At 35.6% G+C, this 21,488-nt stretch overlaps 1 protein-coding gene across 28 annotated transcripts in view; it reads right to left on the bottom strand.

The window, feature by feature from the left end:
* Positions 1-21,488, bottom strand: part of SOX6 (SRY-box transcription factor 6) — a 572,550-nt gene that overhangs the window by 392,875 nt on the left and 158,187 nt on the right. The gene's annotated exons all lie outside the window — the stretch shown is intronic.

Below are 21,488 nucleotides of genomic sequence, written 5' to 3'. Positions count from 1 at the left end.
CAGAGTTAATATGAGGATTAAATGAGATAAGGCATTTAACATAGCAGTTAGCACACATGATCTCAATAAATTTTAACTGTTGTTTTTATTATTTTAGTTACTATAGTTTATATTCCCAGGCCTAAATATGGGCCAGAATATTAGAACTTAAAAGAAGCTGAGTGTATATGGCTAAATGGTGCTCTGGTATTTTGAATGTATATATACTATATATATTCACAAACACACATGCACATGTATAACATATATTTCCAATACTGAAATTACAGTCTTTTTAAAACACTTTTTCTGTGTTTTAAACACAGAAATGTTTTAATGTTTAATGTTAAGTATTAAATAACAAAATAGCAATTTGAGGCCTTTTTATTGCCACTAAAGAAATACTTTTAAAGAAAAGGTTAAAATCCTGCAGTTGACGGTTCACAATTACAATTTAGGGTAAGTTTAATAAGTTTACTAATTTCTCCTAAGTACAATGCTACACTGAAATGATTAAAGCTGCAATAATATTCAGTGTGGTCCATACTATGTTTAAAAGGCTCAGTTTTGTAATATCAAGTAATTCATGCAAAACTTCAAACTTATAGAATTGAATATGGACATCAAAATTTCTTCTACAACAGGAGGAGCAGTCTTTGATGGAAGAACATTATTAAAATCATACCTTTTCACTTAATTTTCTTTGTACAAATAGCACAGATCCTCTCATTTCTCTTTCCTTCCAATTCACAAATACAATAAAAGCTGTCTTTAGAAAAGTCCTTAAATTAAACATCAAGACGAAATGAGTACTAGGACCCAGAAAATAAGAGAACTTATGACAATTTTTGTTAGCCAGAAGTCTGAAAAATATCTCATTGAATCTTTATGCAAATATTATATTTTAAATTATATTTTCATACCTAAGAACCCAGAACTTGCTCTAGTGAAATAACAAGTTTGTCACTCCATATTCTTCAGCTTGAGGTTTGGACTCAGATTGCTTTAGTAATCATTCCTCCATGCTCACTTCCTTGTTCTTAATCACAAATCTAATCGTGTATTTTTATAAATATTCACAATTAAATATATTTATCTACTTATGTAAATACTTTTCAGTTAACTTTTACCGATAGTCTAAGTAGGGATCTTATTAACAAACACATTTGGAACTTTTTAGACTTGTTCCAGCAGCTTGTAAATTCATATTAGATTTAACTGTTTAAACAGATCAACATTCTATGCATTTTTAAAAATGGATATAAAAAATTAGCTCCAAGTTTTGTTTTACTTACCAATCTCTGCCATTCCACCTCACTGCCTGAACAATATTATCAGCTCTTTGGATACTCATTCTTGCTAAGTAAAAGGATATTTCTTCTCTAGCTGGATTAATAATCAACTTTCTAGATAGTTCATTTGTAATTCTCTTCTGGTTAACCCTTAGCATTACAGCAGTCTGCTCAACTCATGCTAATCAATTTATGAAGCGGGAAGGAAAAGGAGAAATTCAATTATGCAGATAACAAATGGAAAGTAAAAATGAAGGACAGTTTAGATGAGACACAAAAGAACAATCAGCCTTACTTTTTTACACTAAAAGGAATAAATCTTTATGTCAGATACTACAAAAGCACTCAGGTCATAAACACAAGAAACACACGAAGAGAAAAACCAAATAGGCTTACAACACACCAGTCCAGTGCATATCAGCCAATGTTTTCTGCTTTCTTACATGCAAGTAAATACAAATCAGCTCTGGGCATAACAGATACACTTTTCTCTTAGTAGAAAGGTCTGACTTGCAACCTCTAAATGCCTCCTCTCTCAACACTTGTAATCTCTTGGTCCCTTATCCTACAATAAGCGCCATATCAGGCTTTATGGCAATTTTCTCCAAATGTGATCTGTAAACACTAGCGTCAGAATAATCTGGGGCACTTGTTTAAAATATAGACACCTGGGCCCCACTCCAGAAAGCCAAAGCACCCCAGGTGATTCTTATGTGCATTAAAAGTTTGAGAGCCCCTGCTCTAAGACCATTTCTGACCTCATCTATAAAGAGACTCCAAGACAATCCCTTGGGACTCAGAATGAAATTAATTGCCCCTGCTGCTAGTTTGACCTTGACTTTTTGCTTTGGTTCCAAAAACTAGGATTCTACCTTGCCTTTCTTTACCTGAATGCACTAGTCCATCTAAGACCATGACCCTTCCATGGTCTTGGCAACCTTCTACTTGCAGACTACTCAGAAACTGGAATCTGTCCTTTAACTCCATGTACTGTCTATGGTCTTATAGTGGACTACCTGTCTAAATCTCTAAGTACCATTTGCCCCAGACTTGTCTTGCTTTGTCTGTTTTATGAAACACTTTAATCTCCTATTTTATGCCTCTCTTCTACATACATGGACCCACTTGTTGGTGTTCACTGCCCAATCTTTTAGCTAATATATTTTGTCTGCTATATTAACTTTCTCCCAAGGCTGTTCCCATCCCAGTGGAACCCTACCAGTCTGCTCTATATCTGTTACAGTGAAGAGGATTGCTTAGTCATGTGTAGAGAAGTGAAACAAACAACTAGCTAAAAGGTGAAAAGACAGACATGGCAGCCAATGATTTCACAAACTGCTATAAAAGCCCATGTTCACAGTCAGAACAAGGGAAAAGATAAGAACTATGGAAAAAGAAGAACCACAGAAAGATAAAGGAAAGTCCTTGAGAACTGGAATAGTAGACCAGGGAAAATAAAGTAAACAAATTTTTTAATTCTAATCATTTGTTTTCATTTTCATGGAACCTATTTAAAAAGGTCAACGAAACAATGATTATTTAACCTGGAGAGAAGGTTACAGTGAGTAAAAGAAAAATAGTATTGGATTAGTAGAACTCAGAAGACTTGGATTTCTTGTGGCCTCTCTACCACTTCCTAGATTTATGATCTAGATTAAGTCTCTTCACTTGTTTGTGTCTCGGTCCCTAAATGGGTATAATAAACCACGCCCTGTGTCTCTAGGATTAATTTGATAATCATGTTCATTAAAGAGCTTTGAAACTATAAATACCATATAAAAATAAGGTATTATCATAGCTATATAACTGCTATTGTATAAAGATCATAATTAACATTTATCAACAAAGGATACAAAGTGGCAATTATTTTTGTTTTATGTGATTTTTAAAGGAAAATATAAACCATATATAGTGAAAGAAATAAGCAGGAGTTTGTGAAATGTCTTACCTAAGAAAATTTCAAGAATAGGACCAATAATCAGCTGGGGGCAAAAATAAGGTAAAATCATCCCAAAGTATAGATAAATAATCAGGTTAACCTGAGTTTTCCCAGTTTAACCAGTAAACCTCAAGAGTCTTACCAGAAGGACTTCTAGATGAGGAAAAGGATCATCTGGAGTGATATTGGTGACATTTCTCATCCAGAACCGTCTCCCTGCAGCTAGAGATCAGAGTGACTTCAAGTGGCAAAAGCTTGGTGCCTTTGTTGCAAGACACTTTGACTGTAACCAACATGGCCTAAGATTCAGCCAAGTGCTATGATTTGACTTAATTTAACTGGGTAACATGTACATAGTAACACTGAGAAAACAGGAGTCCTTAGCTAGTGTACAAATTGGTTGATGAAAGTCCCCCATGTGAAGAGAAAAGGATTGATTCTTAACTTAAAAAATAGACATGTCCATCTCTTTAAGCTTTAGTAAATGCATTCAAAAAATATTGTTAACAACCTACTATGTCCTAGGCATTCTTCAAAACACTAGGGAATATGAGTTGCCAAAACAGTCAAATATTCTGTGCTATCCAGAGCTTATATTCTAGGAAATATGAGGGAAAGATGGCCAATAAATTTAATAGATACACAAATTATACAGTATGTTAAAAGATGATAAAGGCTATGGAAACAAATAGAATAGGATTAAAGAGATCAGAAATGTTTGCAGAGTTGTGATTTTAAAGAGTGGTCAAGGTAGTCCTCACTGAGAAGATGACATCCAAGCAAAGACTTGAAGGAGGTGATGGAGTTTGGTGGGGTTTTATTGTTATGAGGGGTTTTTTTTCATTGATTATTAAATTTTACCACTTTAATAATAAATGGAAGAGATCCTTATAAATTAACTTTCATATTATAATAGTGAAAAGGTAGAAACCAATAAATTAATGGTAAAACAAACTGTGGTACATCCATATGATGGTATATGACGTAGTCATTAAATATCTTGTTTTCCAAGACTATTTACATCCTATTAATACAGGAAAATCCAATAAAATAATTTCTTAAATACAAAAATGTATCTACAGGATGATCCAATTTTGTGATTTTTTTTTCATCTACTCAACAACTATTTTTCAAGTAACTACTATGAGCCACACACTGTTCTAGGCACTAGAGAGAGGGCAGTAAACAAGTAGACATGTTCTTTCTTCTCATATACGTATAGATAAAAGACTGAAATGAAATACACCAAAATGTTACTAGGGAGCAAATTTTTTATTATGAAATAATAAAGTGAAATTCTGCATTATTTTATTTTCTCCTCTATGTTTAAATATAATCCAAAATTTCTAAATATGTTCTGAATGATTCTAAAAATAAACTATAGCATTTATATTGATCTAAATACTATGGTTCACATTTGCCTTGAGACATCTGTTTGGATAAAGCACAAATTTACAATCATAATATTCTGTCAAACGTATATTGCATTTTTCAATCATATACTGATTCCTATGTCTCACAACATCTAATAAAGTTGAATAACACCAGGTCCCTGTCTACAGATGCAAAAACTAAGAAACAGAACAGTTAACTAATTGGCCATGCTGGAAAGAAAAAGTGTTTAAATCCTAAATTATAATAATGTGTATAAAAGTATCCCACACAGTACCTGGATCAAGAAAGGTTGCAGATTCTGAATGCTATGCTAGTATCTTAGGGTACATCTCTCCCCAGTTATGTTGGGTTTTTTGTGGGTTTTTTTTTTTTGTCAGAAAAAAAAGTTTCATTTATTTAAAATGGAGATTTAATAGATATAAAAAATCTAATCTGAATCCCAAGCCCACCACCACCACCACCACCAGATGTTAGCTTTATTCCACGTCCCCTCAACCACTAAAATTACCAGTAAACAAGTTACACATGTTCCTATAATGCTTCTTCATTCTTCCTTTGATTTCAAGTTTTTATATTTAAATAATACAGCAAATGGCATCTATTTGTCTACTCCTAACTAGTTGAGCTACCTTGGGCAAGTCATTTCAACTTTCTGGTCTCACTTTTCTTATTTTTCAAATACAAGAATTGGACTAAATCATCTCAAAAGCCCTTAAGCTCTAGAATTTCATGATATTATTTCAAGTCTATGAGGTATCTGCAATAAATAAATAAACACAGCTTCTCAAAAAAAAGAAAGGCTACAGCAATAAGTACTGTTGGCTTGAAAAAATACAAAAACAAAGACATGGGATTAAAAGAGAATTTGAAAATCTCCGCTACCCCCTGGACCAAGTCCAGCTTCAATTATACAAGGGTTGCTTGGGGACAATAGAGAGGAAGAAATATGAAGGTTCCTTTGATCATCAAAGGATGATCTTTTTGCTTAAAAGGATAGTGTTCCTAAACTCTCTCTGTTTCTAACAACACACATCACACACAGCACCAACCAAGTGTTTTAATATTGATATGGAAGAAAAATAGAAGTCACTCATTTTGCTGAAATAAAAGTATTTCAAACCCAGAGAGAGTGATTTGGTTTTTAAGAAATAACACAGTATTCAATCCTTTTCTGTCACCTCCTCTGTGATACAAAACCTCCAATAGCTCTTAAAATTGTGGCATTTTCTTATGTACAGAGAGAAAAATTTGCGTTGCTATTGCAGCAACATATAAACAGTTTCCTGTAAACTTTCTGTGATGGAAGTCATAGAATTTATGATAAAACCCTGCAGAGTGGTGAAACAAATTTCTTTCATATTTATCATTCATTTTATTCAGTGTGCATTTGAAGGAAAACCTTTTAAGAACACCAATAATGTGAGAAAGCTACAACAACTAAATTTATTGTTAAGTATCACATCACTGGTCCTCCTGGGAGTTCAGGAAGAAAGCTTAAATCACATTTCCTAACACATTGGAGAGCTTCCCAGAGATGTGATGGCCCACAGAAGCAAACCATCCAAAGCACACTGGAATCTCAGAGATGGTGACAAACAAATATCACTGTGTTTAATAAAAGCAAATTGAAGTTAACCTTTTATTTTTTTTAACAAAGTACAAACTCTCTCTTACCCCATTTTTCTCCTTTCCTTTCCCCACCCCCTCCTGTTTCACCTGACTAAACTGTAGGTATTTGTTCCATCACCTGACTTAGGGGCTGGCTAGAAATATTAGAAAAAAACAATCTACCATTGTTACATGAGACAACAACCTTTCATGTCCTTGAAGCTCACCATGACCTTTCATCTTTCCTATCCCCAATGGTCTCTTCTAACAACTAAAACTACACTCAGTTGGGCTGAATTCCAGATTGTCATAAAAAGAACCCTGTCCTTTCAAAACAAAACCAATTTTTACACCAAGGTGGGGGAGAAACACAAGTCCATTGTTCCCTCACAGATGGAAGTTGGAGTTACTAAGGCAACTGCTCTAATCCTCCTTTTTACCACCTTTTTCACATCACTGGCCTATCAAGTATGCTACCTTTTAACTCATAAGCTCAAAAGCTGGTAGTCTAACTGGCTGCCCTAATTAGCTACGATTTTCACACTACAGACAACATGATGAGCTAATCGAAATTTGCAAAATAATGACGTACCTCCAGCAAATATTCCTCCTCCTGAGGCCCAGTCTTAGAATAACAATAATGAGACCATTATTAGAGAAGGGCATTAAAATGCTGCACTGCTGCTAAACAGAGAACTTAATTGTTCTGGTCTTGTCCATTGAATCAACAACCTATTGTTGTGGACTTGAAAAATAAAGGACTGGAGAATGGGTGCCATGATGATTGGTCTGTGCGGCCATACCGGCACTCTGTAGAATTGTTTTCTTTTGAAACTCTTGATGGACTAGTAGTTTTGTTTAAAAGTAACATAAAAGGCGATTGTCTGGATAAAAAGTCCTATTTATTGAAATCCTTAGAAGCAGTTGCATGGATTTGTTCGTGACCCCTGAGATAAAAACATAGTGACCATAATAACACCATTTGTAGAGAGCCCTGTTACCACTGCCTACAGTAACATAAGATAAGAGACAGTCTTTTCTAGCTACTGTAGGAAGGAAGGAAGTACTTCTGAGCAGAAAGCAAGAATGATAAAAGGTCAAATACTGGATAAAGCTCATTAATCTCTGAAAGGGAGACTTTTAAAAATAATGCTAATTTAAGAATTCTTCAGATTCAAGCACATGTAAAAAGGCTCATGGCTCTTTTTTTTTTCTTTTCTCACTTTTGAGCTTCTTTCCTTTGGTAAAAAGAGGATTAAAATAAAATGATTATTAAATAACTGAAACAAGATGCCTCAGGATAACCTGGAGGACAAGAAACCAGGTTTCCAGATAATTATTCTTTTGGTCATCCTCAGTCTATAGGGAGAATAATAAAATGCTGAAGTTAAAGGTTAACTAGCGTAGGATTCTCAGCAGTAGAAAGGCACTGTTTACACACTGTAAAAGTGTCTTCTATATGGAGCCATAGTACATGTTTTCTGTAAAGTCAAGTCAGGATTTCAGTGTTGAATTGTGGTGGGAGGGAGTGTACTTTTTTGTTAGCAGGTATTTGGGGTGGGGGTCTGTTTGTTTTTTATCAAGTGAAATCTGCATTATATAAAAATGTGTTAAATTGTAAATAAGACCTCTTGCTTCATTCAATCTGTGCTTTGCTTCATTTATCTTCATCTTGTTAGGCTAAATTAATTAACAATCTCACTGTTGCACACTTTCTCTTTTCATTACATCAAATAATGGCCCGTATATGGAGAAAACCCTCACCACGGGAATTCTGCAACTCTACTGCTAAGAGTCTCTGCATATCAGGGTAGCCATATTAACTAGATACATTCATTTTATAAGCATTTGTTAAATGTACTTTTCATTGTTAACAACCAATTAAGGGCCTAAATTCTTAACATATTATCAATAGAAAACCATAAAAAAAAAACAAGACGCTGCAAGATACTTTAAAAAGGAAAAAAAATCATATTGTATGTTCACAACCAGGTTTTACCAATGTCACCCAAAATAAGAAGAAACACATGCAAATTTGGCAAGTATGTTTTCACAGATAGAACACAACATTGCATAAAACGTTTAAAAGACACACCCCAAGCTGTTCTGCTCCTTGCTTTGGAATGTCTAACATATGATAAATTGGATGATTAGAATTTCATTGGTAAATCCCATTATTTTAAATCTATAAGAGTGAAATGTGTTAAACTCTTTTGTAAGTTTTCTTTCAACCTGAAACACTGTGGCATCTGGAGCTATGCAAATGGACAAAACAGTAAAGCCCTTTTTAATCTTTCCCTGATCAACCAATGCTTCTTTCTCCAATCACAGCTTTGTGCGTGATATCTTTCTGTTAGCATTTCTTATTTAATTAAAACAGACACTGACAGAAGGACATGGATTAGTACTGTAATGATGCATTTACTTAGATTAATCGGAGGCTCCTTTTAGAGTAATGGCTTAAACAAAGAACAAAAGGAAATTGTTATGAAACAGCCTTTTATCCCAGGCAAAGGTCGCATTATGAGGTTTTTAATTTTGTCAGCTTCTGTTATACTCTGCCTTGCTAGTGGAACATGAGAAGTGCTTTTACCCCCAATAAAGCCAGTTATTATAAAAACAGCCATTAAAGCTGCAAATTAAAATGTCTGATTTTAAAACAGATTACTTAGCTTTCAGAATCCTCTAATTAGCATGTTGTGCATTGTTGTGCGGAAAAGAACACTAAAATGCTAATGACCTACCGCCAGGTGACCACACTGCTGTGCAAAATAATAAGGACCTTTCCAAGTAATATGATGAATTAACCAAGTACACGTCCCCCATCCAGCACTCCTTCTCCGAGTACAGGTCCAGCTGAATGCAGGGCCATAATGATTATTATGTGTTCAGTGATGCCCTGCTTCTGTCCAGGGGACTCTGATTGTCAGCCCACTACTTTTTTTTTTTTTTTTAAGATTTTATTATTTTTTTCCTTTTTCTCCCCAAAGCCCTCCAGTACATAGTTTTATATTCTTTGTTGTGGGTCCTTCTAGTTGTGGCATGTAGGACGCTGCCTCAGCATGGTTTGGTGAGCAGTGCCATGTCCGCGCCCAGGATTCGAACCAATGAAACACTGGGCCACCTGCAGCGGAGTGCACAAACTTAACCACTCAGCCACGGGGCCAGCCCCGTCAGCCTACTACTTTTTATATGTTATAAATATACATATTTTAGTACATATATTTATATAAGTCACAAAAAATACACTTCTTTCTATCACAAAAGGAAGTGAATGAAATAGCAATACTATATACAGAGTCTGAAAGCAGAAAAGACAATAGTCATTTGGTCTCAAAGCACAAAGAAAGAAAGAAAGCACCATGCCCCTAACAAAACTACATCTTTGCCTCTTTTCATCCAACCTTTTCCCTCCTCTTTAACAAATTGGACTTAAAGAGTATAAATGGAGTTGAGATTTGAAAGCTCAGTCTTCATTCACAGCATTCCTTTTTACACTATGTTGTCCTTAAATAGCCAAAGTAAATCCAGTTTCCCTTTTCCCAGCCTTATTTTTCCCCTCTGACTCCACTCACCACCCCTTTCTAGTCAAACTTTGCTCTTGACACAGAATATACTGGCATTTGTGTTTCTTACCATATGAATTTAGCTCAATTACTTGCACTACTTGCATTTTCTGCTTTATCTTTCCTTATGGATGGAATGTCTGTGCCCTGTGAGGCTAACACACATAGGCTGAATAGGTAGACTGGGTGGGCAGTATCTCCAGAGTTCCTAAAATCAACCCACAAAGAAAACATAATCTACTTTAAATCAAGTCTCAGACAAGCATCACTGAGCTGTTGGCTCTAGGAATTTGAATCAATGTGAAACATATATTGTCATTGGAACAGCAAGAAATCACTCAGGATCATCTGTGATATTTGCCCAATTGAGTCTTTTTCAAACAGGGTTATCTGAGGTTGTTTCAGTTATCTACAGCCACAAGAATGTTGCAGGGTTGACCACCCCAAAACTCAGTGGCTTAAAACAATAAGCATTTATTTAGCTCATGTGTCTGCAGGTCAGCTGGGCATTTCTTCTGGTTTTAGCTGAGCTCACCAACATGTCTTATGGTTGGCTGGCTTTTGGCTCATCTAGGATGGCCTTGGCTGGGATGACTAGAGTAATTCAACTCTGCTCCATATGTGTCGTCCTTCAGTAGACTAGCCCAGGCTTGTTCTTCTCGTAGTGACAGAAAAGGGCAAGTATGAACAGAAATGTACAAGTACTTTTACAAGCCTCTACTAGTGTCACATTTGCTAATATCTCGTTGGCCAAAGCAAGTTAAATGATGGATCCCAGAGTCAAGAGGTAAGACAGAATGCCCAGTCCAGAGTGGAAGGGCACTGTAAAGTTTCATGGCAAAGGTCTCGGATACAAGGAAGGATGAAGAAGAACTGGGGCCTTTAAAGCAATTAACCTTTCAAAGAGGTCAAGGTCATTTGGATGATTCTTCAGCAGAAGTTTCTCTTTTGTTCCATTTTAACTAATGTAGTCTAGATAGTGACTCAAAATTGAAATCATTTTTATTTTAATAAATGGCAAAAACTCTTTTAAAAAGACAATGAACAAACAACCCCACCTTACCTTGTCTTCATTTATTTCCAATTTAAAAACTGCAACCTATAAAGTCAGTTCTAATATATGACCTACACAAGTTGTTTACTGATTTGTTGTGAATCAATTTTTCCTTGATAAAAGACTTCAAAACTACACTTTTGTGTCTCCCTTCCACCCAGAGAAGCAGCTAAGTTTGAGGAAATATCTAATGGATACTGGATCCACAATTTTCTCCATCACTATATCTCAGAAAGTATTGACAGTCCCATTCCACAGAATACCAGCAAATAGCGTATCACAGTCCTTTACCACAACAGACATGGCCACAATAGCAGTATTAATTAAAAAAATATTTAAGCAGGGATCTTATCACAGATATCCTATTGTTCTTCTAATATCTCTGACTGTGAAAAAGGAAAGCAAAGAAAATCTTTGGTCTCACAGGGCTATATGACAGAAGGTGTCCTAGAATAAGACGATGAAGAACTTAATTTTAAATTTTGCAAATTCTCTGTTTCTGATCATATGAAAGCAAAAGATCAATGAAGAAAGCATTCGTAATGGTTACATGAATTTCCCAGAGTTAATCTGCCAGGGGCCCTTCACACAATTTTAGGGAGATACCTACAGCCAGTTACCAGTCTTTCCACTTAGATACACTCATTCAACAGGAGTAGGAGTGATTACTAGGCAGAATTCCTAAATCCTGTGGCAAGGGAAATATTATCCTTTATAGCACCACTCAACAATTATCCCTGTGAGTAATTAAAATAACCAGCAAAGTGGGTCTCCAAAAGGAGCCTTCAGCCATTCCTTCATTTGAGCCAGCACTGACAATTATGGCTGCCAAAGCTGGCACTAACACCCGAGGAACAAGAAAGAGAGGCCAGCAAAGCACAATCTTGCATCCAAAGATATTAAAAAGGAAACTAAATGATATGGAGAAAATTGTCTTAAGAATTACCCAATTAATGGAGAACAAAAAAACACAGCATAATAAAATGCTTTAAGTCTCTTTCACTTTTCCACATTCCTTTACAACTTATTTCAGTAATAATTTTGTTTTAAAGTGAAGTCCTAAATTATGGTTCACCTTTTATAAAGGATGACACCTGACAAGAATGCAACATGCACTAGTTTCCTAATGTTTTGATCAACCAAAGTCTCTCACCTGGTCGTTAGCAAGTATCAATCATTTGAGCAGTGATCCAAGGCCATGGAACAGAGCAAAGCTAATAGGTCCATATAAGAATCAAGACAAGCATTGTGCCCTCATTAACACTGGGTTCTAAACAAACAATAGGCCCATGTTCAGAGAGCTGTACTAATTCTTCTCAATAGAAGCAGCTTTGGTTTAACTCAAAATTTCCTTTAAAAGTTTCTTTGCTTTGACAGGCAAAAAGAAAGAGAAACAAAAGCACCTAGATATCAGAAAAGGAAAGCGCCTTAGAGAACAAGGATGAAAAGGAAAGACTGAACTCCTTAAGAACATCATCTTTGAATATCCAGTACCTGGTACATAGTAGGTGCTCAAAAACTGTGTGTTGAATTAAATTGTGATACATTTAGAAGAATAGAAAAGGACGGAAAAAGTATCTCTTTTGTAAGAAAGTGCATCAGTAGTCATATCAGATACTTAGTAAGCCCAAACTTAAGAATTCCTAAGATTTGTGTTGAACTATTTTTGATAGGATGAAATGAGGTTAAACATAGGTCAAACTACATGTGGAGCCACATCTACTTCTCAGATTTTTTTAGAGATAAAAATCTGACTAAAATTATCTCCAAGGAGAAACTTGGAGGAAGAACAATGTCATAATGGTTTAATGCAACCAGTGAGGTAATTGTGGGGCCTGGAGGAGAAGCTCTATCCTTCTGCCTTTTAAAGGGCTTTAGGGACATAAACAGACTAATTGGAATGTATTTAAATCTCAAATCATGTTTAGCTCCAACTTTGATGCAGGTGACTTTTTCAATGTTCAGTTAACACCTTCTCTGATAAGATCTTCCCTAACCAATGTCATTGACCTGCTCTCCTCTTAATCCCACCTGATCATACCACAGGACTGCCAAAAAATACTCAGATAAACACCAAAATAATTGTACTGCTATGACAGAAACTGTGGAGGCAACTTCCATGCTTTACCAACATTTTCTCTACCCCCGACTTCCCCCAACCATTAACTCCTCCTCAAAAAAAACAGCTATCTTAGGTTGATGTTTCAAAATCCTTTAAGGATAAAAATATTTATTTCCTACTTAGAGTTTAAACTTAAGTGCCTCTAGGAGAGGTTATACTATGAGTTCTGTCCACACTAAGATGTATATGACTCCCAACTCATTTTATAAGGCTAGAATATCCTTGATTCCAAAACAAAGATACTATAAAAAAAAGGAAAACTATCCACTAATCTCATTTATGAACACAGATGCAAAAGTCCTTTAGACATTAACTAATTCTACAGTATAAATGAAAATCCATCAAGAAAAAGTAGGTTTAAATCCCAGTAATGCTAGATGGTTCAGAAAAATCTGCCATAACACCATATTCACAGATGGAAGAAGAAAAATTCTATAAACATCTCAACAGATACAAGACATGCAGAAAAACCTACAGAAAACTTCATAGTTATTGGCAGAATGTTAGGATGCATTCCCATAATAGATAGAAACTATGTCTTCTCTCAGTAAGAGCTTCAAGCTAATTGTGAATGGAGTATCTCATGACCAGGAGTAAGACTATTCAAAATAAGGCCTAAATGGCAGCTCCCATTCACAGACAGTAAGACACATCAGGACTTCCCTAAGTGTCTATATGGGTTATGGAAAGTTCTTTGTGGTGGGAAGTGTTTGTTATATAACATTAAATGAAAAACAACATACAATGACATCTATGCTCTGATTATAGTTTTGTTTAATTATTCTTTTAAAAAGATAGACAAAAGGGGCAGCCCTTGGTATAGTTAAGTTCACGCACTCTGCTTTGGCAGCCCAGGGTTCACGGGTTTGGATCCTAGTTGTGGAGCTACACATCACTCATCAAGCCAAGCTGTGGCGATGTCCCACATACAAAATAGAGGAAGACTGGCACGGATCTTAGCTCAGGGACAATCTTCCTCCAGCAAAAGAGGAAGACTGGCAACAGATGTGAATAAAAAGAAAGATGGACAAAGACTGGAAATGAGCAGGTAAACATGAAAACAGATGACAAATTGTGAAATTGTGTGTGAGACTTTATCATTTTTCCTTGTTGTTTTAATATAACAAAAAAAATTAGCCAAAAAAATAACAATAAAGGTATGCGTGACTGCTATGGGATATTATCCTGCAAGCAGGTTTAGGTAAGGGAAATAAACAGACAGTGAGCGACTAAAAAGAAAGAAAGATGACCACATAGAAGGGCCGTAGAAAGAAGAAAGGAGAGGCTATTAGAAGCAGGTTCTTCCCGGAAATTTGACCCATTTTAAATTTTGCTTGCTCTGGGTTGCAATCTTGGGGTCATTTGAGGAAAAGGGAAATCCTACATAGTGATAGATAATAAAACTTCAAAACCCACTACCTCTGAGAAATTCCACGCATATAACTAAGTGTGCATGCCATTCCAAACGTGCTACTGTCTGCATGGAATCTTAAAGGTTAAGGCTTCTGCAACTTTTGCATGATCTTAAAATGGTTCTAATGAGGACCTTACCCTCATGAACTAGTTAGCACCCCAACTTCTGAACATGATCATTTCCTAATGAGAACATCAACACCCAAGAGACTTAGATCTGAGGCTCTTAGATCTGAGGGACATATCTATAATCTATAAGAATTAGGGAGAAAACAGTGCCAATTTAAGACCTTGGCACTTAAGGTTTGCTAAGTAAAAAACACCAAATTTGATTGAGAATACACATCGTTCGATGGTAGGAAAAAAACAGGAAAACCTACAATCTTATTTTAATGTTGGATTTAAAAAGAAATTTAATATAGCAATAAACAAAATACAGCAATAAAATCTTACTATAAAATGGTCCAGCATGCTTCTAAGAGAAATGATCAAAAACCAACCTAGTCTTTACAAATATATTTCAAACAATGTGAAAAGATAGATAAAATGGAGACCTCCTAAAAGACTATGTAACAAATATAAATTAAAAACATTGCCCATTTAAATATGATTTATGAAAGTCAAGTAGTTCTACTTGTGTAACTATATTTGGAGAGTAAATTTTCTCCCAAATTCAGATTATTTTTTCCAGGAAAACAGCAAAATTTGCAGTATTAGATCCATTTCTGTTTTGTGTTTTCCAAAGCAGTAAGAAGATCTCTAATTTGAAATAAATCCATTAAAGTTGATCTTAAGTAGAATTATATATTAATGAATAGGATTAACATATGAAAATGTCACAAGCAGAGGACATTTCTTCAGAGCACAATAAATAAAGTACTCTCTCCAATTACTGCCCAATTTGTGCATCTAACAGAAATATCAAACTCCAATAGACAGTGAATATTAAAAATATAAGGAAATTTCACCATCTTTTATATAGGAAAAAGGAAAATTATTATTATTATTTTTTAAGTATGTTTCTTGGTGAGGAAGATTGGCCCTGAGCTAACATCTGTTGTCAATCTTCCTCTTTTTTTTTCCTCCCGAAAGCCCCAGTACATAGTTGTATATCCTAGTTGTAAGTCATTCTAGTTCTGTTATGTGGGATGCTGCCACAGCATGGCTTGTTGAGCAGTGTGCAGGTCTGCACCCAGGATCTGAACCAGCAAATCCTGAGCTGCTGAAGTGGAATGCACAAACTTAACTGCTTGGCCATGCAGCCAGCCCCAGGAAAATTATTTTTAACCTGGGAAAAATCTGTAAACTTGTTCTATTTTCAAAATAACTTAAAGTCTGAAATTCATCTTAGTTATATCATTTCATTTGCATTTTATTCTTTGACAATAGTAATAAAATGATTTCAGTAGAAACTATTCTTGTTTAAAGACGAGTGACTTTCATCATATCCCCCACACTCATCCACGGTCATGGAAAGTAAAATGGAATAAATAAATTGCACATATTGAGGGAGTCAATGGATATCAAAATATTTCTCCAAAATCACATATATCTATCCACCATATCAGTTGTGCAGTCAGTTGCGCAACTCTGGCTGTATTCACTAGAATACTTTTAGTTGTAAATGATAAAAACCAACTCAAAGTAGCTTTATCAAAAAAATAATTTATTGGCTCAACATAAGTGAAATGTCCTGGCTTCTGACACAGCTGGACTCGGCGATAAAACGATATAATCAGGAGTTGGTCTCTCCCCATCTCTCGGGCATATTTTCCCCCCTCAGGACAAAGATGACTAACAGAAACTCCAGGTTAGCAATCACAGTAGAAAGACAGTGCTTCTTTTCCAGTAATTCCATCAAAGATTCCAGGATTAAGTCCCCTTGGCCTGGCTAGGATAACATGTTTATTTCTGGACAATCACTGTGGTCAGGCATATGGAACAACCACTCCCTATGACTTGGGAGGCTAAGGGCAGCTCTACCCCAACCACATTTACCAAAAGTGAAAGAAAGGTTGTTGCCCAAAAGAAAATCAGGGTGCTTTTACCAGAAAAAATGCTGGACAGGGAATACAGTAAACAGTGTATCTGTAACTCACGAGTTTCTTTTTCTAATAATTATTACAGTGAGGTTACTTAAGGGAAAAAATAAAAGTAATTGCAAACTCTTCATTATAATAGCAGTTGCACAGCAGAGATTTCTTTGAATTGTTTCTAGCAGTCCCAAAAGAGGAACAAAAACTACAAATTTAACCATTCTTGAGGCAAGTGAGAACAAAAGGATTTTTCTTCTGATAATTTTAGTTCCATTCTCTCATTTCAGAGCCAGATATCCCAAAGAACTTTCTATCCATCTTTCTACCCTTAGCCATTACTAAGTTTAAGTCCTTAGAACACTTGCAAAGGTTTTTAGAGGCCTAACTTCAGCTAATTTTCTAGAAATTTTTATTCATCAATCCATAAGCACTACAAAAACTACTCTGGCGCCCAACTATAAACATGTTTCTCTATGGGGTCAAGTAAACCAACACCTTTATTTTGAATGAAGATCCCATATAACTTAATTCACTTATCTTAATTCTTATTTTAAAAGACCTGCATTTTTAAATGCATATACCGCAAAAAAACAACATGTTAAACAATTATTGGCCATTTATATCTCGGGTTGAAAGTGACTGATCATCAAATGCTTTCTTGAAGAAGGATTTTATATGAGAGAATGGAAGGAGAACATAAATGCAAAGAAAGCCCAGAGAGAGAAAAAGTCATTAAAGGAAAAAGGGGATGAGGTATCGAAGGCTATATTCATTGACGTCAAATTCATTCACACATCCATGTTATGCATATGTCTAGAGCACTGACTATGAGCAAACTACTGTGCTAGAGATGGTACAAGGAAATATGGCATAATCTCCACTCCAAAGTAATAGTTGGCAAGTGGAGCATGAGCAGTAATGGTGAGGATAACATGTCAATTCCTTCCCTGCTCTCTTATCACAAGCTCCAGATTTCGTTTCAAGTCCCACAATAAATAACACACGCTGCATTTTTTTAAAATATTTCATTCAACTTACCTGCAAATTTAAGAAATTACTTCTTTCCTAACTCCCAGGATAACATGGAAACAGTAAAAGCAATCAACACATATAAGAGCAGCTAAATGTAAGAAGAGCAATGGAAATTTGATAAATTATGAAAAAGATTGGGAGAGTGGAGGTTTGCAGAATTTTTAACTAACTCAATAATTATATACTGAGTGCTTATTGAACAGTAGGTACTCTATGGTCATGTAAGTTATTTAAGATGGATTTGACTTAACATCCCTGCCCTTGAAAAAAAAAGAAAACACAGCTTTTGACCAGAAACTAATAGAAAGGAATGTTCACAGAAATCACTAAAAAGACAAACTGTGAAGCACAAAAAGAGAAATACAAAATACTGTGGGAGTTCAAATGAAGTGAGATCAGAAAAGACTATAAGAAGCTGGGGCCTTGAAAGAAGGATAGCAATCACACACTTTGGCAGTCATCATATTCACAATGCACAAAGAATGGGACACTTCATATGCTGTTTGTATCAGACCTAATATGCCAAAAATACCTAAGATACATGCTAAATTTTTTTATGATTTACATTTTAACAAATAAGCAATAAAATATGAAGTAAGTCTCCCATATATAATGGGAAGTAGGTTTTACTGTTTGAGAAGCTAGACATGTAAATTATCTGCTTAATTGGGCAGGTAAAATCTGTATCATCTCACCATAAAAACAATTGGGCCTTTGTTACCTTGTGGCCAGCAAATATAATATATGCCATTTGCATAAATACATCCTTAACTACACAGGCAGAATAAATGATCAATCATGAGGGATACCACCAAAATTCAAGTTTATCTGGCAGTGTAAATGGCATGGCACTGGGCAAAATAATAGTAAAGAGAACCTAGCAGAAAATGTTTCCTGACTGTATAAGTTCCTGGGTTAAAAGAGGCTTGAGGTATACTAGAGAGATTTGGGGATAGTCCTTTGATTTTAAAGATTCAGCATAAAGTTTAGTACATGTGACTTCCCAAGGGGTTTTTCCCAAAATGTAGCTATTTAAGGAACACATACTCACTCCACTAGCTTATCTCTCCCTGGACCATGAACATGATCACAAAGCTTCCCCCATAAAGCATTAGTACCACAGTAGGTTAAAGGAGAACTGGAGACAATCTGACTGTCATGTGTACTGTAGTCAGCTTGAAAACTCCATCTTTATATTCAGAACCAAGTGTAGACTAGTAATTCAGAATCAGACTTTAATAGAAAGAAAATGCATGTTCAGAAAAAGGTACTCTTTTGCCAAGCTATCTGTAGACTGACATGCCAACTTTTCCTACTGACAAGCCTCAGGCTTCTAGCATTATTCTTTAGCGAGTGAAATATAAAACTACAGACAGATACAGAATTTTCCAAGATGTCTTCTAGTCTCTCTGTTACCATAAAAATTATTTATTCTGAATCCTGGGCAGTTTTCCAACTATGACCTTTTAAAGGATCCCACAGCAGCCTTCCAAAGTATCAGATTTGGAAACCTGAATGCTACCTGACAATTCTTGGAAACAACTGATGGCTAATTTGTACCAGCTAAAAAAGTAAAAGTCTGTCCAAAATTTTTTGAATTAAGGACTCCTCATTTTAACTTACCAGTTGGTCCCAGAATTTGAACTTCAAGTGTCCACAACTTGAAGATATAAATATATATATTGGGAATCAATATAAAGATTCCTAATTGCACCTTTCAAGAATTTTATACTCTTCTTTTGCCAACATTTCCTACAGTCTCACTCATCCACTCAATTACTCATTCAACAAATATTTATTGGATGCTTACTATCCACCAACCACTGTGAAATGACAAGGAACCAGAGGTATTTTTTCTACTTTTGGAGCTAAGGAATTTGTGAGAGAACATCACAATAGTGTCCCATAAAGCCACTACCAAGTACTCTAAGCCTGAGGTAGTAATTGGATGGTAGGTGAGAAAAATGGAGACAAACATGCCATAGAAACAATGCATCTACCTCTCACCCTGAACCACAGCATGAAGAGACAGAACTACTTACGTAAATTTGATGCCCCATACTTGTGCCCTTGATACTGGACAAATTCACCTACCCCAAAGTAAGACTTGCTGGGAAAGTTAAAGTATTGTTCTGTTGAAGAGAGGAAGTGAGCTGCTTTTGATGAAAAGGAACCAAGCAATAACATGCAGAACTGAAAAGTCCAAATGTGGTTAAAAAAAAAATCCATATATTGGTCCTTTGAGGCTAACCATGACTATCTAATTGACGAGAAAGTTAATGGCAAAATATTTACTTTGGGTTCCATCCAGATTATAACTGCATTGCCTCCTAGCACATTCACACCCCTGGCCCATCCCATCAACTGATGGCATATTGTGTTTCCTATCTGAAAGGCCCAGACTCACGGCTAGAATGTGACTAATTCAGCAAAAATCCACAACTACTATGGGAGTAGTAAGGGGTAAAGGAGTCAGAGATATCCTTGGCAGGCATTTACGATCCCCAGCCAGTTCAGGCTTCTGCCTAACAGATGATGCCACAGTTTTTCATATTTAAAAGGACTCTCTTCACGAAGAGGACCAAAGTCTACACTAAAAATAGAGAGAGATGGATTAGGATAAGAACCAGAATGAAGCAGAAGGAAGGAAGGGGAGGAAAAGATTTTACTACAAATTTCCAGCAATTTAATTTGGAAAAAAAAGAATCAGAATAGACTTCTAATTCTCAGAACTGAATATATTTACTTTTAAAAAGTTAAATTTCCCAACTACTTTTATAGAAGGAATGTAAATATACTCAAAAAGTAAAATTCCCTAAACCTTATGCAGATACTAGGACAAAGAAATTACCAACAATTTGAACTTGTTTTCCATTTTTTCATGCAAAGACATCCACACTTTTAACTCTCTTGGTTTATATAATTTTAAAGTGCTTTGTCCGTTATAAATTTTTTCTCTTAATTTATTCTGTAACTAGCACTCTCTCACTGGGTAAAACATTTTGAAATGTTCTCTAAACAAACTGAAATTCCTGATGCCACAGCTTTAAAAAGTATGATGAAATTATGAAAAAAAATGTACATTTCCTGGAATACTCATCCAGTTGGTCCTTGCACATCATTCTATGCTTGTGAATGCTGAGAATTTTTCATTTGCAATATTACAGTCATAGACATCTGAAAATGTAGTTTGCTCTCCCTTTACACCACCATATGCTGAGAAAGCTACTGAAATTAATGCCCACAAGGTAGGGATTACGCCAATGAGAAAATAGAGACTTGATCTCAAACACTCTTGAAGTGGAAAGTCCTTCTCCTCCTTCTCCAGATTAAAATCCATAAAATAAATAACTCTAAACAAGTGATGTTGTAGTCATCATTAATTTATTTTCCTCCACTTTTATAAGAAGCAAAAATAGCCTAGGATCCAAATGCATTGTAAGAGGAGATTGGAGAATTTAAGATCAATTATTATCTTGAGAACAGGGGACTGCTACTCAGGCAATGGTAGTACCACAAGGTAATTGTCAACTTAAAATAAATACCATCAAATGTTTCTACTTTCAAGGCAGAACATTACAATTAGCCTTAAGAAAAGTGCATCAGGAATAAGAGAAACAGGAAGAAGTGACAAATGTCTAGCCTGAGGCAGACTTCAACGTGGCAGGCTTCCCCACATATTCCTAATAGCATTCTGTGGACCAGATATCCTTGGCTCTCTCTCATCTATTACTTTGCGATTTAAAAAACAAACAGTGGTAGACAAAAAAGTGTGTGTTATGGGGTGGGGATCAAGGGGACCTGGATGCCAGGCTTCAAACGGTTAAGCACAGGCACTTTCAACTAATATGGAAAGTTAAACAGAAATTTTTTACAAGCTGGCACCCCCTTGCATAATGAGATGCATTGTCAGTCCTCACCAAGTGAAATATTTGTGTTGCCATGCAGCTAAACAAATGCCTTTTTTCACTTTCACTTAAGACAGCCTCCCACTCCTATTTCTCTAAACAGTAGAGGCAGGTCTGCCCAGTAACATGCATAGTCTGGGCAGA

The sequence above is a fragment of the Equus quagga genome, chromosome 14 (genome assembly GCF_021613505.1).
Source record: "Equus quagga isolate Etosha38 chromosome 14, UCLA_HA_Equagga_1.0, whole genome shotgun sequence".
In the NCBI taxonomy this organism is placed as follows: Eukaryota; Metazoa; Chordata; class Mammalia; order Perissodactyla; family Equidae; genus Equus; species Equus quagga.
The sequence above is the reverse complement of the archived record's forward strand: the minus strand, read 5'-3'. Positions and strand labels throughout refer to the sequence as shown.